Source organism: Oryx dammah, unplaced genomic scaffold (assembly GCF_014754425.2).
Source record: "Oryx dammah isolate SB20612 unplaced genomic scaffold, SCBI_Odam_1.1 HiC_scaffold_4, whole genome shotgun sequence".
Lineage (NCBI taxonomy): Eukaryota > Metazoa > Chordata > Mammalia > Artiodactyla > Bovidae > Oryx > Oryx dammah.
In genome coordinates, this window is record NW_024070188.1 from 431,783 (window position 1) to 456,429 (window position 24,647).

Consider the following 24,647-nt stretch of genomic DNA (forward strand, 5'->3'; position numbering starts at 1 on the left):
AGCTCAAGGTCTGAACAAAGTCAGCTCCAGGTATTCTTTTTGCTGACTGTATAGAGCTTCTCCATCTCTGGCTGTAAAGAACATAATCTGATTTTAGTATTGACATCTGGTGATGTCCATGAGTAGAGTTGTCTCTTGGATTGTTGGAAAATGTTGTTTGCTATGGCTAGTGACTCTTGACAAAACTCTCCTAGCCTTTGCCCTGCTTCATTTTGTACTCCAAAGTCAAACTTACCTATTTTTCCAGGTATCTCTTGAGTTTTTACTTTTACATTCCAATACCCTATGATGAAGAGGCTATCTGGTTTTTAATTTTTTTGGTGTTAGTTCTAGAAGGTATTGTAAGTCTTCACATTCTCCCCGGGAAGGAATACTGGAGTGGGTTGCCATGCCCTTCTCCAGGGGATCTTCCCAACCCAGGGATCAAACCCAGGTGTCCCGCATTGCAGGCAGGATTCTTTACTGTCTGAGCCACCAGGGAAGCCCATAGGTCTTTACAGAACTGGTCAGCTTCAGCTTCTTCAGGATCAGTTATGCAAAGTTAATGCCTTACAGAAACCAAAAAATCATGTTTAGGTAGCCAAGAATCAAAATTTCAGGAAACACCCTAATCCCATCACTCTATTACCTCCTGTTGTGTTGCAGAGGGAAATGTTCAAAAATTAAGTATCCATGCTAATGGCTGAAGTTTTTTTAAAAAAATTGGAGGATGATTGCTTTACAATGTTGTGTTAGGTTTTGCTATCCTACAACATGAATCAGCTCTAGGTTTACATATATCCCCTCCCTCTTTTTGGCTTCCCTGGTGGCCCAGAGGTTAAAGCCTGCAGTGAAGGAGACCTGGGTTCAATCGATGGCTCAGGAAGTTCCCCTGGAGAAGGAAATGGCAACCCACTCCAGTAATCTTGCCTGGAGAATCCTATGGATGGAGAAGCCTGGTGGGCTACAGTCCACAGGGTCGCAATGAGTCAGACACCGCTTAGCAACTTAACTTTCACTTTCCTCCCTCTTTTACCTCCCTCCTACCCCTCCTATCCTATCTCTCTAGGTCATCTCAGAGCACCAGCTGACCTCCCTGTGTCATACAGCAGAGGAGCTGAAGTTTTATCTCTAAGGTTTAGAATTTTCTTAGTCATGGAAGATTTAACTTTTTAACAACGACTCTAGATATTTGACAAATGCCCCTTCATAACTTCATATCATTGCCACTTGGAAGATAATGATGTCCACAATATTGTTCACCTGCCAATGGAAATTTTCAGAGGCCCATTTGAGTATCTAATAGTATATGACTACCTAGGAAACAATTTGTGTCTATATGGGAGCACTTAGGGACAACAGCCTTACTGATCTTACCAGAAAGTGAATAGGGAATGGACAAGCAAAGTATTGATTCTGCACCCTTGCTATGGCTTAGCTGTTCCCCAAACAAAATGAACACGATCCCATTCTCACTAGGATCTTTTTACTATTATTGTTTTTTTTTTTTTTTAAGGTGTCAGCTAAAAAGAGAGGCACAATGTGAGAATTGTGAGTTAAGTTTTAGTTGGGGCAAAATGGGGACTGCAGGCCAGGAGACAGTACCTCAGATAGCTCTGAGAGAATGCTCCAAAGAAGCAGTGGGGGAAGGTCAATACACAAAATTGTGATGAAAGGAGGAGTTCAGTGTTATCAAGCACTCACTTTACAAAAGGTTTTCTGATAGTCACAAGGAGCTGAGGTCACTGTGAAGGGATTTAGTGCTTTTCTAGATATGAGAAGATATAAGGATTAGGATCATGAAATCAGTTATTGAAAATATCTATCTAATGAACTGTTCCACCAGCTTACCTGGAGCAGCGAGCCTCACTCTCCACCCGGAATTCCCTTCGGGGAGTGTGGAAGGTCAGCAGCTGTAGCCGCACAGCGTTCAAGGCCCAGAGACGCAGATGGCAAAGGCCCTTGTTGTTCAGTCACTGGCAAATGCTCTTGGCAAATGCCAACTTGTAGTTGACAAAAGGATGCATAATGAAAGAAAGGTCTTGGATTTCTGCTCATGGACTTTACAGTTGTGGGAATTTAGTGTTCACTCTCTAAAGTTTATATCTGTGATTATGTAAGCACCATCAGGTATTTTACTTGTCCACAGAGAATGACTATAAAGTATAAAACAAAATAAGTCAATCCTAGTTGGGATCTTAAATCTATTCAGTTAAGTCAATACTATTCATCTGCCTCCATCATCCTAGCCAATTGACTGTCCAACTTACTTTGGAATGCTTCCATTAATGGGGAATGCACTCCATTCTGGAGGAATCCATCTCATTTTTCAAGAACATTGATCAATCTTTTGGGGCTTTTTACAATCCTCCTTTCTACTCCTCAAATACATTACTGAATTTCACATACACAGTGTTGTTGCATTTCTTCTGATTGACAAATCAGTCACAGAAAGAAATGCAGTATATTTCATGAACTCATGAGGGCCAAGTGATTACTGTTGTTTTTTTTTTTTTCTCTCTCTCATCTCTTTTAATGATTCATTATGAATCTTCTAAGAATTATGGTCAAAGTCATTGGTGTCAATGACTATTTGAGCTTGGTGGGAGAAAGAGGGGGGTGCTTTCCCTAACTTAGAAAATGAGTCATATCAAAATTAGACCTACTGAAGGGTGCCACTAGGCACTTCAAATTTGTGACTCAGATCCTGGTTTGAATCAATTATTGAAGGTGAGGGACTTCCCTGATGGTCAATGGTTAAGAATCTGCCTTGCAGTACAGGGCACGAGAGTTGGATCCCTGACTGGGAAACTAAGATCCCACATGCCAGAAGGCAGCTAAGCTGGGGCTCCAAAACAAAAGATCCTGCATGCTGCAGCTAAGACCTATCGCAGCCAAAAAAATTAATTAATCAATTTTAAAAAGAATTGAGGTTATCTGATTTGTGTTTAAAAAAAAATACAGGTGAAACCATCTTTATATTTCTATAAAAGGGGCAAAATAGTCTTCAGTGTTTCTCATTATTCGTGCCACTCATCTGTTTTAGGTTTCCGTGCGCTCCAAGAACTAATGAACTGGGCCAGTCTCTGGGGTGGGGATTCAAGTACGCATTTCAATCAAATATCCTAGGAGGATATTTTGAGACCAAGATTTGAGAAAACCACATCTACAGTTACTAAATTTTAATTCATATCAGTTATGCTTCATTGAAAACTGTCAGTTTTAAATTATCTAGTCATTTTTAACAAAGAAATTGCTTTGAAGATCTGTCAAATACTAGGTTTTTAAAAAAATCTTTATATCTAGAAAGCCTAGAACCCAAACTACAATGGATAAATATGGCCAAGAGCCATCTCATAATTCTTATTAAAAGTACCAATATGGACATATTTTGCTGCCTTGGCCAGGCAAATGCTATTCAAATAATTCTTAGCCAAGAAATTCATAACATCTGGTATGGGATACCGTGTGTAGAAAATAGACTGTAGAAAACAACCATAACCCTAAGGTCAGTTTTTATAGAGACAGAACTGAACTGGGCCCTAGCTGCTTAGTCTGTAGTAAGCAAATGAGAGAAGGAAGACTGTTTGAGAGAGGGGAGGTCACATGAGGGCAGAAACACTGGGAAATTGGCTTGATTCAGCTGACAGAGGGCAGTCTCAGGGAATACAAGGGGAAAGGGAGTGAATTAAGATCATGCAGAGCCTTGAAGGTCACACAGAAACCTTTAAGCTTGGTGTAGTGCGGGATCAGGAGCCACAGAAGATTTTATAGGGTGAATAATCTGAAAAAAATAATGTCTAAAGAAGCAAGCCTGGACATGCCAGTAACAATCCTGATTTCCTTCTACTAAAGCCCTGATGTGTGCCAGGTTCTTGACCCAACAGCCTTAAGAGGACAAGAACTTTCTCTTTCATTTAGAGTTTATCTGTATTTATTTTGGCCATGCTGGGTCTTCGTTGCTGTGCTTGGGTTTTCTCTATTTGTGGTGCATGGGCTTCTCGGTGCATGGGCTTCTCATTGCAGTGGCTTCTCTTGTTGCTGAGCCCGGGCTCGAAGATGTGCGGGCTTTAGTAGTTGTGGCTCGAGGGCTTAGTTGCTCGGTGACATGTGGGATCTTCCCAGACCGGGGATCGAACCTGTGTCCCCTGTGTTGCAGAGCGGGTTCTTAACCCCTGGACTGCCAGGAAAGCCCTTGCTTCCACTTAAAGCTTTGTAAAAGGAGACTCTGAGAGATCAGATAACTGAGTGAGCAGCAGAGTTCATATAAGGCTGAGTAAGGGCCCACATTTGGGTCTGTACTTCCAAAGTTTGCACTTTAGAGCAGGGATTGACAAACTCTGGTGCAGCTGTCAAATCCAACCTGTTTTTGTACAGTCCTGAGGTAACAATGGTATTTACATTTTTAAAGAGTAGGGGGAAAAAATGAAAAGAAGACTAAAATTTCCTAACTTGTGAAAATTCTATGCAATTCACATTTCAAGGCCCATAAATTATGTTTCATTGGAACATAGCCACACCCCTTCAGTTACATGTTGTCTGTCTGATTTCTTGTTGCAGTGACAGAATCAAGTAGTAGAACAGGGGCCCTGTTGCCCACAAAGCCTGGCATTTTATTATCTGTCCCTTTACAGAATGTCTTCTGACTCCTGCTCTAGAGCTTTACAGCTCCAAGTGTGGGCTGTAGACCAGAAGCAAGGAGTATTATCTGGAAATCTGTTTGAAAGGCACACTCTCCAGCCCCACCCCAGGCTTGCTAAATCCAAATCAGCATTTTAGAAGATTTCAAATGATTTGTTTACACATTCAAGTTTAAGAGGTGTTGTTATAGAAGTGTGCTAATATGGGTGAAGGTTTGGTGGAGGGCAAGTCTGGGGACTAGGAAGTTGGGTGGTTTAAAATTAGGAGACAGAGTGGGGAGGGACAGGGTCTGTAGACATGTAAAGAATGTTTGCCATTTAACTGCACAGGCAGCCACACATTCCTGCCCCAGGCCTCTGGGATTCCTGCATATAAATATGCAGTGAATAAGACACCATACACAAGTTAACATATAACTCTGCACTGCTTATTTTAAAGTATTTTGCCATAGCATTTTTAATAGAGCTGATGAACAGGAGGATAATTGAATTAGCTAGTACCAACTTCCCATTTCCACTCTCCATTTTAAGATTTGCAGACAAAAAAAAAAAAGCTTCCTGACAAGCAGGAATGCCCATGCTACTAGAAATTGGCCTGAAGCAGTACTGCTGGGAAGTTTTGAGAAATAGTAGCTCAAATATATTGCTAATGTACTTTTGCAAATCCTAGAATTGTTGTAAGTAAGATGATAAAGCGGCAGGTCTCCTCAAAGATAGATACACTGCAAGGAAATGTGCCATTGACCACTTACTAATTTGTTTTGAAATCTTTAGGCAAATTCAAGGAAGACTTTAATGCATTTTAATCTGAAGGCACTGGAGTTTGCAACTATATATTCTTTTTTGAGTTTTGTCAAGAGAACATGCTTGTCATAGCAAACACACTTTTCCAACAACCCAAGAGATGATCCTTACACATGGATATCACAAGATGGTCAATATAAAAATCAGATTGATTATCTTCTTTGCAGCCAAAGATGGAAAAGCTCTATACAGTCAGCAAAAACAAGACCTGGAGCTGACTGTGGTTCAGACAATGAACTCCTTGTTGCAAAATTCAGAATTAAATTGAAGAAGATAGGGAAAACCACTAGAATATTCAGGTATGACCTAAATCAAATCCTTTATGATTTTACAGTGGAGGTGACAAGTAGATTCAAGGGATTAGATCTGGTACACAGAGTGCCTGAAGAACTATGGATGGAGGTTCATAACATTGGAGGTTCATCCAAAAGAAAAAGAAATGCAAGAAGGCAAAGTGGTTGTCTAAGAAGGCTTTACAAATAGCTGAGGAAAGAAGAGAAGTGAAAGGCAAGGAAGAAAGGGAGAGATATACCTAACTGAATGCAGAATTCCAAAGAATAGCAAGGAGAGACAAGAAGGCCTTTGTAAATGAACAATGCAAAGAAATAGAGGGAAACAATAGAATGGGAAAGACTAGAGATCTCTTCAAGAAAATTGGAACTATCAAAGGAGCATTTAATGCAAGGATGGGCATGATAAAAGAGAGAAAATGTAAGGACCTAACAGAAGCAGAAGATATTAAGAAGAGGTGGCAAGAAAATACAGAAGAACTATATGGAAAAAAGTCTTAAAGACCTGGATAACCATGTTGGTATGGTCACCCACCTAGAGCCAGACATCTTGGAGTGTGAAATCAAGTGGGCTTTAGGGAGCATTACTATGAACAAAGCTAGTGGACGTGATGGAATTCCAGCTGAGCTATTTAAAATCCTAAAAGCTGATGCTGTTAAAGTGTTGCACTCCACATGTCAGCAAATTTGGAAAACAGTTTTCATTCCAGTCCCAAAGAAGGGCAATCCCAAAGAATATTAAACTACCATACAACTGCATTCATTTCACATACTAGAAGGTTATGCTCAAAATCCTTCAAGATAGGCTTCAGCAGTACCTAAACTGACAACTTCGTGTTATACAGGCTGGGTTTAGAAAAGGCAGAGGAACCAGAGATCAAATTGCCAACATCCGTTGGATCATGGAGAAAGCAAGGGAGTTCCAGAAAAACATCTACTTCTGCTTCACTGACTACACTAATGCCTTAGACTGTGTGGATCACAACAAACTGTGGAGAATTCTTAAAGAGATGGGAATACCAAACCATCTTACCTGCCTCCTGAGAAACCTGTATGTGGGTCAAGAGGCAACTGTTAGAACAGAACATGGAACAACAGACTGCTTCCAAAGTGGGAAAGGAGTATAACAAGGCTGTATATTGTCACGCTACTGATTTAGTACATCATGCAAAATGCCAGGCTGGATGAATCACAAGCTAAAATCAAGATTGCCAGGAGAAATATCAAGAACCTCAGATAGGCACATGATACCACTAAAGTGTTAGGGCCAGAAGTGAAGAGGAACTAAGAGCCTCTTGACGAGGGTGAAAGAGGAGAGTGAAAAACTGGCTTGAAACTCAACATTGAAAAAACCAAGATCACGGCATTGGACATTGGGTCCCATCACTTCATGGCAAATAGATGGGGCAAAAGTGGAAGCAGTGACAGATTTTTTTTTTGTCCCTCCTTGGGCTCCAAAATCACCGAGGACAGTGATTGCAGTCATGAAGTTAAAAGATTCTTGTTCCTTGGAAAGAAAGCTATGACAAACCTAGACAGCATATGAAAATGCAGAGACATCACTTTGCTGACAAAGGTCTATGTAGTCAAAGCTGTGGTTTTTACAGTAGTCATGTATGGATGTGAGAGTTTGACCATAAAGAAGGCTAAGTGCCAAAGAATTTGATGCTTTTGAATTGTGGTGCTGGAGAAGACTCTTGAGAGTCTCTTGGACTGCAAGGAGATAAAACCAATCAATCCTAAAGGAAATCAACCCTGAATATTCACTGAACTTTGGCTACCTGATGGGAAGAGCTGACTCTTTGGAAAAAATCCTGGTGTTGGAAAACACTGAAGGCAAACGGAGAAGGGGGCAGCAGAGGATGAGATGGTTAGAGTCACTGAGTCAATGAACACAAATCTGAGCAAACTCCAGGAGACAGCCTGTCATGCTGCAGTCTATGGGGTTGCCAGAGTTGGACAATTAGTGAATGAATAGCAACTCTTTTTTTTATAAATTGAAATGTATTACATCAGTTTTAGGTGTACCAGTAAAACATAGTGGTTTGATATTTTTATACATTACAAAATGATCGCTACTACAACTATACATTCTTATTATTTGCCATTAAAGATCACAGTATTGGGCTTCCCTGGTGGTCCAGGGGTTAAGAATCCACCTTGCACTGCTGGGGACGCTAGTTCAATCCCTGGCACAGGAAGATCCCACATGACTTGGGGCAACTAAGCCCGTGCACCACAACTACTGAGCCCATGTTCCACAACTTCTGAAGCCTCTGAGCCTAGAGCCCGTGCTCCACAATAAAAGAAGCTACCACATTAAGCAACACTGCAACTAGGGAGTATTCCCCACTCGCTGCCACTAGAGAAAAGCCCACGAGCAGTGACGAAGACCCAGCACAGCCAAAAATTTAAAAAAAAAAAAGATAACAATATTTTCATTCTCTGAGTCTCTAGTCCCGATTTACTACTAGCAAGTTAAGCTACATTTTGCAGTTGCTCAACCAGTGGAGAATGTGCTATGCCCCAAGATATGTAGATAGATAAGGGAGGAAAAGGGTGTGTATTCAAGAAGCTGACAGTCTAAAGGGAAGATAGACATGCAAGATAGCAAAAACAAAAACAAAAACAAAAACATGTTGAATGAGCACAGAGAATGGAGAAAGTGACTCAGACTAGAAAGGCTGGCAGAAATATATATGATTTATTTTTAAAGCACTTTGGTTTTAAAGTGTTTACTTGTATACATACGCTTTAAACTTTTTATTATAGAAAAGTTCAATCAGGCAAAAGTAGAAGGAATGGGAGAACAATGGAATTCTTCCCCCACCCCCATTTCCTATGTCTCATTCATCAGATGCAGCTATAATAACACATGGCCAGTATTCTTTTCTCATACTCCCTCCTACCCATCCCTCTCCTACTAAACTATTTTATTTATATCTTTATGGCTGCGCTGGGTCTTCCTTGCTGCCCAAGGGCTTTCGCTAGTCGTGGTGCTCCGGCTTCTCCCTGGGGGACCTTCTCTCGTGGAGCCCGGGCTCTAGAGCACTCAGGCTTCAGCAGTGGCAACACTCAGGCTTAGTTGTCCCAAGGTATGTGGGGTCTTAGTTCTCTGACCAGGTTCCCTGTGTCGGCAGGCGGATTCTTAACCACTGGACCACCAGGGAAGTTCCCACTGAAGGACATTTTGAAGGACATGCCAGGCATGTGGGACATGGTGGTGGGACAGTGATGTTTCTTTGAGTTAGGTTCTGAAGGACGCTTGGGCTCAGCTGGTAAAGAGTTTGCCTGCAATGAGGGGTTCGATCCCTGGGTTGGGAAGATCCCCTGGAGAAGGGCTAGATTACCCACTCCAGTATTCTGGCCTGGAGAATTCCATGGCCTGTATAGTCCTTGGGACCGCAACTGAGCGACTTTCACTTCCCCTTTCACTTAGAAAGACTTCGAGAGGAGAGAGGAGAGAGGAGTCAAACACCGGTAGGAGGTCCAGGCCATCCATTCACGTGTGTGCTCAGTTGTGTCCGACTCTGCGGCCCCATGGACTGTAGCCTGCCAGGCTGCTCTCTCCGTGGGACTTCCCAGTCAGGAATATTGGAGTGGGCTGCCATCTCCTTCTCCAGGGGGTCTTCCTGACCCAAGGACTGACCCTGCATCTCCTCTGGCCCCTGCACTGGCAAGCAGGTTCTTTACCCCTGAGCCACCTGGTCAAGACTGTGTAAGTCACCATACAGACCAGCCTGGCCTGAGGGAAGAATATTTTAGATACTTCCTTGTTGGCTCAGACGCTAAAGAATCTGCCTGCAATTCGGGAGACCTGGGTTTGATGCCTGGGTTGGGAAAATCCCTTGGAGGGGGGCATGGCAACCCACTCCAGTATTCTTGCCTGGAGAATCCCCATGGACAGAGGAGCCTAGTGGGCTACAGTCCATGGGGCTGCAAAGAGTTGGACACGACTGAGGGACCAAGCACAGCGTACACATGGAAATAATGTAGAAAGTTAAATTAGAATGTAAACTCCCTGAAGGGGAAGAGCTATGTTTGTCGTCTGCATCCGTGTAAGCTTGAATCCTCTTAGTACCTTACAGAGAATAGTGTTTGAAGGCTGTGCAAATATTACATCAGTGAAGGTGGAGTCAGATCCTGGCAGCCTTAAAATCTTCGAGTCTTTACTTTATTCTAGGACCACTGAATTAGTTTAATGATTGGGGAGGTGAGATGTTACATAATTAAATGTGTTTGTGGAGGATTAACTCAAACAGAAACAAATATATTGAAAGTGTGCCAAGTTCTCTCTGGGGATTGTCACCACAGGTCCTCAGCAACAACCATCTGACCTAACGCAGCTCCCTCTCTGCCAAGTCTTTGGAAATCATGAGTCTCATGGAACTTTTATTTTCTAACTTTTAAAATAATGATAATTCCTGATTTTTAAAAACCTGTTTCACAGCATCAACCTCAGGATAAGTTAGCAAAATAAAGCATAAAAAATATTTTTAGAGTTTTATATAATTGTTGCAAATAACAATATTCTTATAAAATATTTAAAAACAGAAGCTACTTTTGCTTTGTATAATTTGATTTCTTATTACCTCAAGGTCCCTGGGAGAGGGACCTTCCTGAGGTGTTCCTGGTTTGTTCTGAGCTCACAGAAGGAGTAAGGTTTCCCATGGTCACCCTACTTGGTGGCAATTTGAAGTTACATAAGAGAATAGAATACAAAGTGCACAGGTAATGCTTCAGTTTGCAATCATTTCTCTGTCCATATTACCTGGATATGGCTTAGAGGTTGATGGCATGATAGGAAATTGGAAGATGAGTGACGGAGAGAACCAAAGCAGAGAAGAAGTGGGAAAGCGGGTAGAACTGACAGTGTTTAAGGATTGTGCACAAAGGAAAAAAGTGGGTTCTTGCAGCCCCTGGGCCTGCAATAGACCAGCTGGGCATGCCTGGTTCCAAATTCCATGCAATCTAGGATGACCATGATATGGCTAAGGGTCTTTATCTTGGAGGTGCTGAGTAAACGCAGCTTTGTTGAGTCGTCTGCACTCATTCATTCATTTGTTCAGTCTCAGCCATTCATTCACTAAACATTGATTCAGGGTCAGATGCCGCAATAGAATTACAAAGATAAGCAGGTAATCATTTTAGATCACTAGGGGCATTTGGGGTAGAGAAAACACAAGACAAGGAAGCAAGGGTGTGTGCATTGAAATAGACGTATGTGCCATGCCTGATGGAGTAGAGTGCTCGGAGCAGATCCCGAGGAGGTGACAGTGAATCTTGGGGGATGAGTGGAGACATTCTAATCTAAGTCAAAGAAACAATACCTGTAAAGGCAGGGAGATCAGAAAGAGAGTGACTTAGTTGCCTCCAGGGTGTGGCAAGGGAGCAGCAGATGGGGCCGAAAAGATAAGCAAGGACATCAAAAGAAGCCATTGCACCTGGAACCAGATATACCAGCTTTTTGTTCTGGATAGCATCATTTGGAACAGATTGGTTAAATTTGAAGTAGGAAAATTTCAGGAAATGTGCGATAACTAATTGTGGGGGGTTATGGCGTAGTAATTCTAACCTAAAGACAATTGCATTTCTTTATGATGAAACCAAGAACAAGTATTCAGTTAAATGTGTTTGGAAGAGCAGTTTAGGTGCTCAAAACCACCCAGTACTCTGTAGGCTGGTTGTAGACAGACTTGACTAACTTATCTCAGTCATGTTCTTTGAATATTATAAGTGTAATAGGAAAAAGAACATAATCTTGTCAGAATGAGTTCATTCCTGTGGACCAAGCAGTGTAAGTCTTCTCCAAGTCTGTATGCCTTTTGTCCACTGAGGAAAAGACCCATGCCTTGAAACTGATTTTTTTGATTATCAATGTTAAGAAGTTCTCATGGGGTTTCCCTGGTGGTCCGACGGTTAAGAATCTGCCTGTTGATGAAGGGGGTGTGGATTCCTGATCCAGGAGGATCCCACATGGGTTGGGGCAGATAAGCCTGTGCGCCACAACTGCTGAGCCCCAACCACTGAAGCCAGGGGGCCTTAGAGCCTGTGTTCAGAAACAAGAGAAGACACCGCAGTGAGAAGCCTGCACACCTCAACAGAGACAGCTGGCAAGCAGCAACAAAGACCCAGCACAGCCAAAAATAAATAAGTAAATAAAATAAAGAATAAATAAATAAAATAGTAAGCAAATTAAAAAAAAGGAGTTGTCTTGTTTTTCAGACTTGTATTTGTAGTGTTGAACAACTAAGAAAGAGTGGTGTTTTAATTGCCTTTCCTTTTGTATTTTTGGCGTATGTGTCTTAGTCTATTTGAGCTGCTATAATAGACTACCGTAGACTGGATGGTTTATAAGCAACAATTATTTCTCACAATCCTGGAGGCTGGGAAGTCCAAGATCAAGACTGGCTGATTTTGTGTCTGGTGAAAGCCTTCTTCCTGGTTCAGAGACAGCTGTCATTCTCCTGAGTCCTCACATAGCTGAAGGGGAGAGGGAGCTCTCTGGAGTCTCTTTTCTAAAGGCAATAATACCATGTATGGGCTCTTCCTCCATGACCTAATCACTTCCCAAAGGCCACCTCCAAACGCCATCACATTGGGGATTGTTTCAACATATGCATGTTGGTGGGAAGAGGACACAAACATTCAGTCTAGAGCAATATCTAAATCAATTTTAATCAAAGCATAGTTCTTCTCTGGTGTGTGGCTATCAGATTTTTCTTAAGACATATAGTTGCAACATTCAGAGGAACTCATGTCTAGTACAAAAGAGAAAGGGAGAGGAGAAACAGTCCTGGAGAAGAAAGAAGGTTCTGGTCGTTGGTAAAGACATAGAGAAACCAGAGTCTTTCATTCATGTTAATTTACTTAGTTAACAGGACATTTACTAAGCCCCACAACGTACCAAGCATGACTCTTGATGAAGAGACAGAGATGAAAGCTTGATCCTGCTTGCGAAGAGCGCAAAACCTGGGGTAATGAGAAGTTAATACCAAAGTGTGATAAGTGATTTAAACAGAAGCCATCTCAAAGTGTCACAGAGAAAATACATCTAACTCAGCATTGAGAATGAAGTGTATAGAGGGTTGGGAGGCTTAAAAGGCATCCAAGAGATGTTGATACTTGACTGCTGTTGTTGTTCAGTTGCTAGGTGGTGTCTGACTCTTTGCGACCCCATGGACTGTAGCCCACCAGGCTCCTCTGTCCAAGCGATTTCCTAAACAAGAAGATTGGAGTGGGTGGCCATTTCCTTCTCCAGAGGATCTTCGGGACACAGGGATTGAAACTTCGTCTCCTGCATTGCAGGCAAATTCTTTACCATTGAGCCACTTGGAAAGCCCCTGATATTTGACTAGATCTTTTTAAAAATTTATTTTATATTATCTATTTTTGGCCACACTGCAAAGCTTATGGGATCTTGGTTCTCCAGTCAGGGTTGAACCCAGGTCTTTGGTAGTGGAAGCACAGAGTCCTAACCACTGAACCACCAAGGAATTTCCTTGACATAGATTTTTTTTTTTTAAAAACTGTAATTAAAAAATTTTTTTATGAAATGTTTAAACATTGGTTGTCACCCAGATTTAACAAATAGTAATAAGGATGTCATTAATTTTCTACACTTTCCACTGTCTAAAATATTTCATAAAGCAAAAGTTGGATTCTGTGCCCTGGCAAGCTTTTTTGCAATGAGATGCTATAAATGTTTTGGAGAGAGGTAACACTTGATGTATAAGCTCTAAATCTAAATAAATCATTTGGATCTGTAATCTCATCTGACCACCACTTCAGGCCCCAGCAGGACAAGTATTTGAAGGCTCATTTTGTAAATTAGGAAAGAGAGGCACAGAGAGAGTAAGTTGATAGGAATAAATGCTCTAAGAACATATGATTTTATTAAAAACACTTATATTTGTCAATTATCCTTCAGAAGCAGCATTAACGGTAGTGGCTTCTCAGCATGAAAAATCCATCAGAGGTATTTTTTTCCTTATTAAAGGAATCGTAATAGTGACATTTATGGCATATATAGCTGATGTGCTATAAGTAAGGTACATTTTGGAACATAAGCTTCTTAGAGCTGTGAGACTGAGATAATAATGTTCATTTCATGAGACAAGAAAACTGAGGCTCGTGGAGGCCTTGTCCACCAGTCACCACCCTCAATGGCAGTTCTCTGGTCCTGGAGCCACATTCTTCTCACTCTACTCGGTTGCTCATTTTCACCAACTGGTGCCCAAGGTGTGTTTTCCAAGCCAGGTGGGCTGAAGGGGCAGCAATCTGTGGCTCTGCCATCCCTAGCTTTGGGCTGTAAGACTTGTGCATCGTCGTGAATCCTAGGGTCTGTTTGCCTTGCAGCGGGTGCCTTCACACACTGCGGCTGCTTGTTAGTGATGTTCTTGTGAGCAATTTTATCTCACTCCCTTGCTGGCATTTTTTCCGCCCATTTTTCTTATTTCCACTCCTCGTCAGTTTATGGCCCCAAAGCTGTCAGGACTCTGTCTATCTTTCTTTTTATTTCTTTATATATGATTGCACTGGGTCTTCATTGCTGGCGTGGGCTTTCTCTAGCTGCCGCGAGCAGGTGCTGTGCTCTAGTTTCACTGTCTGGGGCCTCTCCTTGTGGTGGCTTCTCCTATTGCAGAGCATGGGCTCCAGGCAGATGGGCTTCAGTAGTTGCAGCATGTGGGCTCAGTAGTTGTGGCCCACGGGCTTAGTTGATCCATGGCATGCAGGATCTTCCCAGACCAGGGGTCAAACCCATAATCCCCTGCATTGGCATGTAGATTCTCATCCACTGAACCACCAGGAAAGTCCGACATGTGGATTCTTAACCACTGGACCACCAGGAAAGTCTTCTGTCCATCTTTCTGATCTTTCTTCCAAATTCCTTGCACCAGCAGTTGGCCTAGGACACCCTGTCCTGTCTTCAACAGGGAAAAGCTGCCCTAAAAAGTTGCCATATCCCAGAGGAAAGTGTGGCTTCCTGAGCTGTTTCTTGGCAAAAGGCTCTTGCTTGTCCAGCTTTGGGCCAGTCCCAGGGCCTGTGGGTTCCAGGAGAGGTGATGAAAGGCTATGACAAACACAGGCCCTGGCAGATGGAGCACGTGCTGGCCGCTTGAGAAGGCAGTGTGCTAGCAGTTCTGCCCTGAGACGCTGCTGCTGTACATCCACTGCCTCACCTGCTGGGTGAGGCCTTCACAAGTACCAGCATCTTCAAGGACCTTTACCGCCCCCCAGTCCATTGGGAGTTGCCAATTTGAAACTACCGAAAGGCTCTAAGTGGAATCCAGAAGAATTAGGTAAAAATAATTCTTGAAAAGCATCCTGATGCAGAGAAGGCTACAACACTGGATCCAAGGGTTGGCTCTGATATTGGGATGTTACAGAAAACTCTGACTCAGTCTGATTTAAATAAAAAGGAAATGTATTATTTTTCAAGACTAGAAGTAGGATGATCTCCAGGCCCTGTGTGATGTCACTAAGGAGCCTGAGTTCTTTCCGTCTCCCCTCTCCCATCATCTTCAGGGTTGGTGACATCCTACCACCAATCCTGCTATTGCCCCTCATGTCTCCAAGATGCTTCTCACTAAAGCTGCCAGGTGATCAGAGCTAGAGGCTTCCCTCGTCATCACCAGTAGGCGGAAATCTCTCCCAACTATGGATCATAAATCTTCTGCTTTAGTCTCATCAACACAACTTAGGTCTCCAGTCTGGCCTTAATATAGGTTGCCACGAGAAGGCCATGTTGATGGGCTCAGTTCAGTTCAGTCACTCAGTTGTGTCCGATTCTGTGACCCCATGGACCACAGCATGCCAGGCCTCCCTGTCCATCACAAACTCCCGGGTTTACCCAAACTCATGTCCATTGAGTCAGTGATGCCATCCAACCATCTCAACTTCTCTCATCCCCTTCTCCTCCTGCCTTCAATCTTTCCCACCATCAAGGTCTTTTCCAATGAGTCAGTTCTTTGCATCAGGTGGCCAAAGTATTGGAGTTTCAGCTTCAACATCAGTCCTTCCAACGAACACTCAGGACTGATCTCCTTTAGGATGGACTGGTTGGATCTCCTTGCAGTCCAACGGACTCTCAAGAGTCTCCCCCAACACCACAGTTCAAAAGCATCAATTCTTCGGCACTCAGCTTTCTTTCTATGCGGTCGCGCAGAGTCGGACATGACTGAAGTGACTTAGCAGCAGCAGCAGTAGCAGCTTTCTTTATAGTCCAACTGTCACATCCATACATGACTACTGGAAAAACCATAGCCTTGACTAGACAGACCTCAGGTCTACCTAATTCAAAACGGAAGATACTAGGTACACGGGGCTACTGAGCACTTGAAATGTGCCCAGTCTGTATCAAGAGAGGCTCTAAGCTGGGAGGGACTGGGGGCAGGAGGAAAAGGGGGTGACAGAGGATGAAAGGGCTGGATGGCATCACCGACTCGATGGATGTGAGTTTGAGTGAACTCCGGGAGATGGTGATGGACAGGTAGGCCTGGCGTGCTGCGATTCATGGGGTCACAAAGAGTCGGACATGGCTGAGTGACTGAACTGAACTGAGCTGAAGCATAAAATACTCATCAGATTCCCAAAACTTCTTCCTCTCTTCCTGTCTGTGTCTCTCTCACACACACACAAGTAAAATATTGATTTAATGTTTTTTTTAAAAAAACATTGATTGCATTGCATTGTTGAAAATGTTAACATGCTTTGGGTTTATTGAGTTACATAAAATTTATTATTAAACTAATTTCTCCTTTTTAGTTTTGCTTTCTTAATGTGGCTACTAGAAAATTTGAAATTATACAAGCAACTCACTTTATATTTCTGTTGAGCACTACTGGCTAAGAAAAAAGGATTTCCTTTCATAACTTCCAGTAGACCATTCAGGTATGACCTAAATCAAATCTCTTACAATAATACAGTGGAAATGACAAAGAGATTCAAAGGAATAGATCTGATAGACAGAGTGCCTGAAGAAATATGGATGGAGGTTCGTGACATTGTACAGAAAGCAGTGACCAAACCATCCTTAAGAAGAAAAAATGCAAAAAGGCAAAATGGCTGTCTGAGAAGGACTTACAAATAGCTGAGAAAGAAGAGAAGTGAAAGGCAAAGGAGAAAAGGAAAGATATACCCATTTGAAAGCAGAGTTCCAAAGAATAGCAAGGAGAGATAAGAAGGCCTTCCTTAGCAATCAATGCAAAGAAATAGAGGAAAACAATAGAATAGGAAAGACTAGAGATCTCCTCAAGAAAAGTAGAGATACCAAGGGAACATTTCATGCAAAGATGGGCTCAATAAAGGACAGAAATGCTATGGACCTAACAGAAGCAGAAGATATTAAGAGGTGGCAAGAATACACAGAACTATATAAAAAAGATCTTCACGACCCAGATAATCACGATGGTGTGATCACTCACCTAAAGCCAGACATCCTGGAATGCAAAGTCAAGTGGGCCTTAGGAAGCATCACTACAAAGCTAGTGGAGGTGATGGAATTCCAGTTGAGCTGTTTCAAATCCTGAAAGATGATGCTGTGAAAGCACTGCACTCAATATGCCAGCAAATTTGGAAAACTCAGCAGTGACTACAGGACTGGGAAAGGTCAGTTTTCATTCCAATCCCAAAGAAAGGCAATGCCAAAGAATGTTCAAACTACTGCACAATTGCACTCATTTCACACGCTAACAAAGTAACGCTCAAAATTCTCCAAGCTATGCTTCAACAGTAAGTGAACCAAAAACTTCCAGATGTTCAAGCTGGTTTTAGAAAAGGCAGAGGAACCAGAGATCAAATTGCCAACATCTGCTGGATCATGGAAAAAGCAAGAGAGTTCCAGAAAAACATCTATTTCTGCTTTATTGACTATGCCAAAGCCTTTGACTGTGTGGATCACAATAAAGTGTGGAAAATTCTGAAAGAGATGGGAATACCAGACCACTTAACCTGCCTCTTGAGAAACCTATATGCAGGTCAGGAAGCACCAGTTAGAACTGGACATGGAACAACAGACTGGTTCCAAATAGGAAAAGGAGTACTTCAAGGCTGTATATTGTCACCCTGCTTATTTAACTTATATGCAGAGTACATCATGAGAAATGCCGGGCTGGAAGAATCACAAGCTGGAATCAAGATTGCCGGGAGAAATATCAATAACCTGAGATATGCAGATGACACCACCTTTATGGCAGAAAGTGAAGAGAAACTAAAAAGCCTCTTGATGAAAGTGAAAGAGGAGCATGAAACAGTTGGCTTAAAGCTCAACATTCAGAAAACGAAGATCATGGCATCTGGTCCCATCACTTCATAGGAAATAGATGGGTAAACAGTGGAAACAGTGTCAGACTTTATTTTTGGGGGCTCCAAAATCACTGCAGATGGTGACTGCAGCCATGAAATTAAAAGACGCTTACTTCTTGGAAGAAAAGTTATGACCGACCTAGATAGCATATTGAAAAGCAGAGACATTACTTTGCCGACTAAGGTCCGTCTAGTCAAGGCTATGGCTTTTCCAGTGGTGAAGTATGGATGTGAGAGTTGGACTGTGAAGAAAGCTGAGTGCTGAAGAATTGATGCTTTTGAAGAAGCATCGTGGTGTTGGAGAAGACTCTTGAGAGTCCCTTGGACTGCAAGGAGATCTAACCAGTCCATCCTAAAGGAGATCAGCCCTGGGATTTCTTTGGAGGGACTGATGCTAAAGCTGAAACTCCAGTACTTTGGCCACCTCATGCGAAGAGTTGACTCATTGGAAAAGACTCTGATGCTGGGAGGGATTGGGGGCAGGAGGAGAAGGGGACGACAGAGGATGAGATGGCTGGATGGCATCACTGACTCGATGGACGTGAGTCTGAGTGAACTCTGGGAGTTGGTGATGGACAGGGAGGCCTGGCGTGCTGCGATTCATGGGTTCGCAGAGTCGGACATGACTGAGTGACTGAACTGAACCGAACTGATTGGATCATAGAAAAAGCAAGAGAATTCCAGAAAAAACATCTGCTTCGCTGACTATGGTATAACCTTAGACTGTATGGATCACAACAAACTGTATAAAAATTCTTAAAGAGATGGGAATACCAGACCACCTGAGAAACCTGTGTGTGGGTCAAGAAGCCACAATTAGAACCAGAGATGGAACAACGAACTGGTTGCAAATGGGAAAGGAGTGTGTCAAGGTTGCATATTGTCAGCTTGCTTATTTAACTTATATGCAGAGTACATCATGAGAAATGCCACACTGGATGAAGCACAAACTGGAATCAAGATTGCAGGGATAAAGAAGAATAACCTCACATATGCAGATGACACCATCCTTATGGCAGAAAGCGAAAAGGAGCTAAAGAGCCTCTTGATGAAAGTGAAAGAGGAGAGTGAAAAGTGACTTAAAACTCAACATTCAAAAAACGAAGATCATGGCATCTGGTCCCATCACTTTATGTCAAATAGATGGGGAAACAATGGAAACAGGGAGAGACTTTTTTTCTTGGGTTCCAAAATCACTGCAGATGGTGACTGAAGCCATGAAACTTCTCCTTGGAAGAAAAGTTATGACCAACCTAGACAGCATTTTAAAAAGCAGAGATATTACTTTGTTGACAAAGGCTCATCTAGTCAAAGCTATGGTTTTTCCAGTAGTCATATATGGATGTGAGAGTTGGACCATAAAGAAAGCTGAGCACTGAAGAATTGATGGTTTTGAACTGAGGTGTTGGAGGAGACTCTTGAGAGTCCCTTGGACTGCAAGGAGATCAAACCTGTCAATGGTTAAGGAAATCAATCCTGAATATTCATTGGAAGGACTGATGCTGAAGCTGAAGCGCTAATACTTTGGCCACATGATTCAAAGAACTGACTCATGCTGGGAAAGATTGAAGTCAGGAGAAGGGGACAACAGAGGATGAGATGGTTGATTGGCATCACTGACTCGATGGACATGAGTTTGGGTAAACTCCGGGAGTTAGTGATGGACAGGGAGGCCTGGTGTGCTGTAGTCCATGGGGTGGCAAAGAGTTGGAAATGACTGAGCGACTGAACTGAACTGAACTTCCAGAACTTCCAGAACTGGAGATGGAAAGATAACTGAATAAAATCATGGTTCTTTTATGAGGATGTCTTTTCTTTTTGAAATTTTACATAAATATGTATGTAATGTATCTATCTATATATGTAGATATTTAGCAGAGAGGATGAATGAAGGACAAACAATGTAGGGCTATACATTCAGGGAACTATTTATGGGAAAATGTGCTGTGCTAAGTATTGTGGGGGAAAGAAATTGCTGATTGAGCAGGGGAGATAAGATATGTAGGCATGTGAGTGGTGCAGATAATAGCAGCTGTATGATTTCAGACTTTGGAGGGTTTCTGTCTAGTGTGACAATGGAATGCCAGTGTGAGCTGGGCATTGAGTAGATGGGGTTTCAAAAAAAGGCAGTTGGGGAGAGTTACCTGGAGGGTATTCTAGGTGGAGGGAAAATCGCAGAGAGAATGCTGAGGCAGGAAAACATGAACTGGAATTTTAGCTTAGCTGAAATGGAGAGTTAAAGAGAAAGACTGGGTCACACTGCTTCAAAACTTACACTGCTGGGTAAATACTAGCAACAGATTTATTTTAGGATGGCTGGTGAAAACATCTGTTAGAGAGGTATGGGCAGCTCCAGAACATATTTTTGCTAACACATCTTTAGCAAATGAGCTTAATTAAGTCACTTCAAATGTCTATTGCCCTTAGGAAGCATTTACAGGTCAGGTCTGCACAGCTTAGTGCTTGGATGTGTGGACTCTGGCACAGACCACCTGGGTTCTAATCCCACCTGTACAATGTAGTAGAGGTGAAATTGTGGACAATTTACTTCTCCTCTCTTTGCCTCAGTTTCCCTATTTGTAAAATGTGAAAGATAACATTGTACTTACTTCCTGGGGTTATTGTGAGGATTAAGTGACTTAGATTAAATGAGTTCCTCTGAGCACTCAGCATGCACATAGTATGAGCTTGAGTTCATTAAAAGGGCGATTGGTTGAGTATTGTTGACTATACAGAACCAGGCAACTAGGAAGCTATTGCTAAAATAACTACTTTTTCCCAAATTTGTTTATAGGTAAGTAATAGCTCTGTGTGGGCTTCCCAGGTGGTGCTAGTGGTAAAGAACCTGCCTGCCAACGCAGGAGGTGTAAGAGATGCGGGTTTCATCCCGGGGAAGACTTCATGCAGGAGGGCATGGCAATCCATTTCAGTATTCTTGCTTAGAGAATTCCACGGAGACAGAAGCCTGGTGGGCTCCTGTCCGAAGGGTTGCACAGAGTTGGACACGGCTGAGGAGACTTAGCAGGCATGCACAATAGTTCTGTGTATATAAAGATAAGGCACAAAGAACATCGCCAGGAAGAAATACCATTGTCAGGCCAGTCTGACACAGTCAGGCTAGTTCCACATTTCCTGCCACACTTGCTAACCCAGCTTTGCTGATGTCCACAGAAATTGTTGCAGAGTTTACAAATAAATCTCCAAGTATCCAACAAAAGCAGTGCAACACATACTAATTAGCTGTAAGAGCTCTTAATGAAGTAGGTGTCTTTTCAAAATGCAGCACTGAATTGGGCTTTCTTTTCTTTTAAAACTGTACCTCCACCTGCTTCTCTCCCACCTTCTTTCCTTTTTTTCTGGGTGTGAGGGGTAAGGAGTAGCTTCTGAATTCAGATAAATTGCTCAGAACTCCTAAGGTGAACCTGGTTTGCCCCAGATGGGTTTTCTGCCACTGTTTGGGTGACTCCCTCTCAGAAGTCTGTTTTGCTTGCTTCTGTCTTGATTTTTGTTTGTTATTTAAAGAGAAACTCGGGCTTCCCTTGTGGCTCAGCTGATAAAGAATCAGCTGATAAAGAATCCACCTGCAATGTGGGAGATCCTGGGTTCGATCCCTGGGTTGGGAAGATCCCCTGGCAGAGGGAAAGGCTATCCACTTCAGTATTCTGGCCTGGAGAATTCCATGGACTGTATAGTTCATGGGGTCGAAAAGAGTCAGACATGACTGAGCGACTTTCACTTAAAGAGAAAGTCTGTTTCTTAAGACAGTTTAAAGAGAACTCAGGGAGTAGAAATATGTTATTCAAATTGGTCAACTCAAAATTGTATGTATTTATATCACTGTAATCCATCAGACAATCTGGATATCCTTAGAATATTTGTTAAAAATATAGATTGTTTGTACACATTTCAGTCCTGTTCAACTCCTTGTGACCCTATAGACTGTAGCCCACCAGGCTCCTCTGTCCATGGGATTCTCCAGGCAAGAATACTGGAGTTGATTGCTATGTCCTCCTCCAGGGGATCTTCCCTACCCAGGGATGATACCTGAGTCTCTTGTGTCTCCTGCATTGGCAGACAGGTTCTTTACCACTAGCGCCACACCCATATGTGTGTGTGTGTGTGTGTATGTGTGTGTGTTAGTCATTCAGTCGTGTCTGACTCTTTTCAACCCCATGGACTTCAGCCCACCAGGCTCCTTTTATATATAAAACAACTGGGGATTTACATTCATTCTATAAAAAGACAAAATGTATGGTTCATGTCAAATATAATGTGGGTATTTCCCATTTTATTTTTATAGTTTTTAATTTTGTTGTTAACAATTTCCTATCCTTGTGAGATTCTGAGATGACCATTTTTTTTTCAAGCTTTGTGGTAACTGCTAAAGTTCAACTTTGAACCGATCTATAAAATTTAGCATTTTAGCTCTCTATGACTCTTGTCTAACAGAGTGTGGCATAAATGAGATATTGACACCAGTGGAAACTTTCTGTGTGGGAATATTGAATGCCATTTGATCTTTCGCTATGTTAAAAAGTGGGATCTTCCCGGACCATGGATCAAACCCACACCTCCTGCCTTGGCAGGTGGATTCTTCATCATTGATCCACCAGGGAAGCCCAATACATTCTTCCTAAATTTTTTCCATTATGGTTTATCACAGGGTAATGACTATAGTTTCCTGTGCTATGAGGTAGGAGGACCTTGTTGCTTATCTATTCTATATACACCAGTTTGTATCTGCTAATCCCTAACTCCCAATCCACCCCTCTCCCTTCCCTCACCCCCTTGGCAACCACCAGTTTATTCTGTTTCCTAGACAGGTTCATTTGTATCATATTTTAAATTTTATTTTACTTTTTGACCCGGTGGCATGGCTTGTAGGATCCAAGTTCCCCAACCAGGGATCTAACCTGCGCCCCCTGCAGTGGAAGGAGTTCTAACCACTGGACCTCCAGGAAATATCCCACGTGTCATATATAAGATTCCACATATAAGTGATAGCATATGGTACATATCTTTCCCTTTCTGACTTCCTTCACTTAGTATGATAATCTCTAGTTGCACTTCTTAGAATTCTTGGTTTCGGATACTAAACCATAGAGAAATCGCAGAGAGGGACTCTTATATACTAGGGTATCCGAGAGGTGTTCTTGGAAGCTGGGAGGGAGATTTTAGGAGAGCAAGGTATGGATTGATATGGCAGCCTGGGCTTTGGGGCTGGCAGGAAGCCGTCCTGGGAACGGCGCAGGGTGCCGCTCCGCGGGGGTGGATCGTGGAAGAGATCCAAGCCCCCCTTCCCCGCACCCCCTTCCTCCGCACTGCCCCCCGGCCTCCCCGCCCCGGCCCTTCGCCCCAAAGCTCAGCACAGCCTCTGGGGCCTCCGGCTGTCCCCGGGCTAGCGAAGCCGGGGTGCTGCGGGCTGCAGCCTCTTGGGGTGCACCGGCGGCTGGGAGACGGGAAATATGAGCACTGCCGCCCCGGGGCCCTGCTGGAGCCGCCCCGCGATGCTCAGAGCGCCTGCCCAGGCCAGCAGCGCTTTTTTTCCTGCGCATCGGCAAGCTGGCCGAGGGCAGAAATCGGGGTATGAAACATCCATAGATTTTCGACTCTTGGCGGCAGCTGCCATGTTCCTCGAGAGTCACTGAGTCCCAGACAAGATACTCCAAGCTCAACACATTTGTAATAGACGACGGCTTTTTTTTTTTTTCCCCAGAAACGAGCTCCTCACCACCAGGCCCCGGGCCAGCTCCCTCCCCGAGACCGTGTTCCCGCCTTAGGGCAAGTTCTTCCCGTCGAGATCCGAGCCTTCACCCTGCGCCTGGACGCTGAGGTTGTGATTTGGGTTCTTGTGCCTGTTTCAGGATAGTTTTTGGTGGGTGAAGAGAACAGGAGGGTTCTGCCCACCTCCCGGGAGAGGTGACGGGGAGACGGGAGAAGATTTGCGGGGGCGTCTCCAGGCGTCTTTCTCCCGCCACGATGACCCTGGCTCTTGGGAATACCGTCCCATGACTACTGTGGGTTTTACGAAGTATCATCAGTGGACAGTAATCTGAAAAGTTAGTTCTGCATTTTAGGCTAAAAGAGAAAAGAGTAGCAGTCACTTTTTTCCGTAAGCGTCCGGAGTGCCCGGAGCCCAGCTCTGAGGCCCCGCTGTGACTTTCCACCGTTGGCGCGGCCCGCGCCCGCGGGCGGCCGGGCTGAGTCATTCCGAGTTCTTCTCTGTGTGATCCCCGCGAGCGCGGGGACGGCTGCTGCAAGAGTCATCTTTGCTCAGACAAAAGAAATTTACCCTTTGATGGTTCTGATTCACGAGTCAGCTAAAATATGAGTCTAACTCCAGTTTCCTAAGAGCTGGAAATATCTGCTCCGCCCCACCCTGACGAGGAGCGCCCACAGTTCTTGTTTCGCCACCCAGCGGCTCAAATCTGGAGCACTTCTTCGGTGTCCAGGGCAAACCGATCTGCGCGCAGTTAAGTGGTTTTCAAGGCAGTGAAACTACAGCGGAGGCCAAGCTTCTGAAGAGAGGTGTGTGTGTGTGTGTGTGTGTGCAGGCTTCTGAAGAGAGCGGTGTGTGTGTGCAAGCTTCTGAAGAGAGGTGTGTGTGTGTGCAAGCTTCTGAAGAGAG

General features: G+C 43.4%; 1 long non-coding RNA gene across 1 annotated transcript in view; it reads left to right on the top strand.

Moving 5' to 3' along the window:
- The first annotated feature begins 23,862 nt into the window (after positions 1–23,862).
- Positions 23,863–24,647, top strand: part of LOC120862890 — a 14,457-nt gene continuing 13,672 nt past the window's right edge. Inside the window, exon 1 of the long non-coding RNA XR_005720872.1 lies at positions 23,863–24,547. This is a non-coding gene — a long non-coding RNA (uncharacterized LOC120862890). The remainder of the gene's footprint in view (positions 24,548–24,647) is intronic.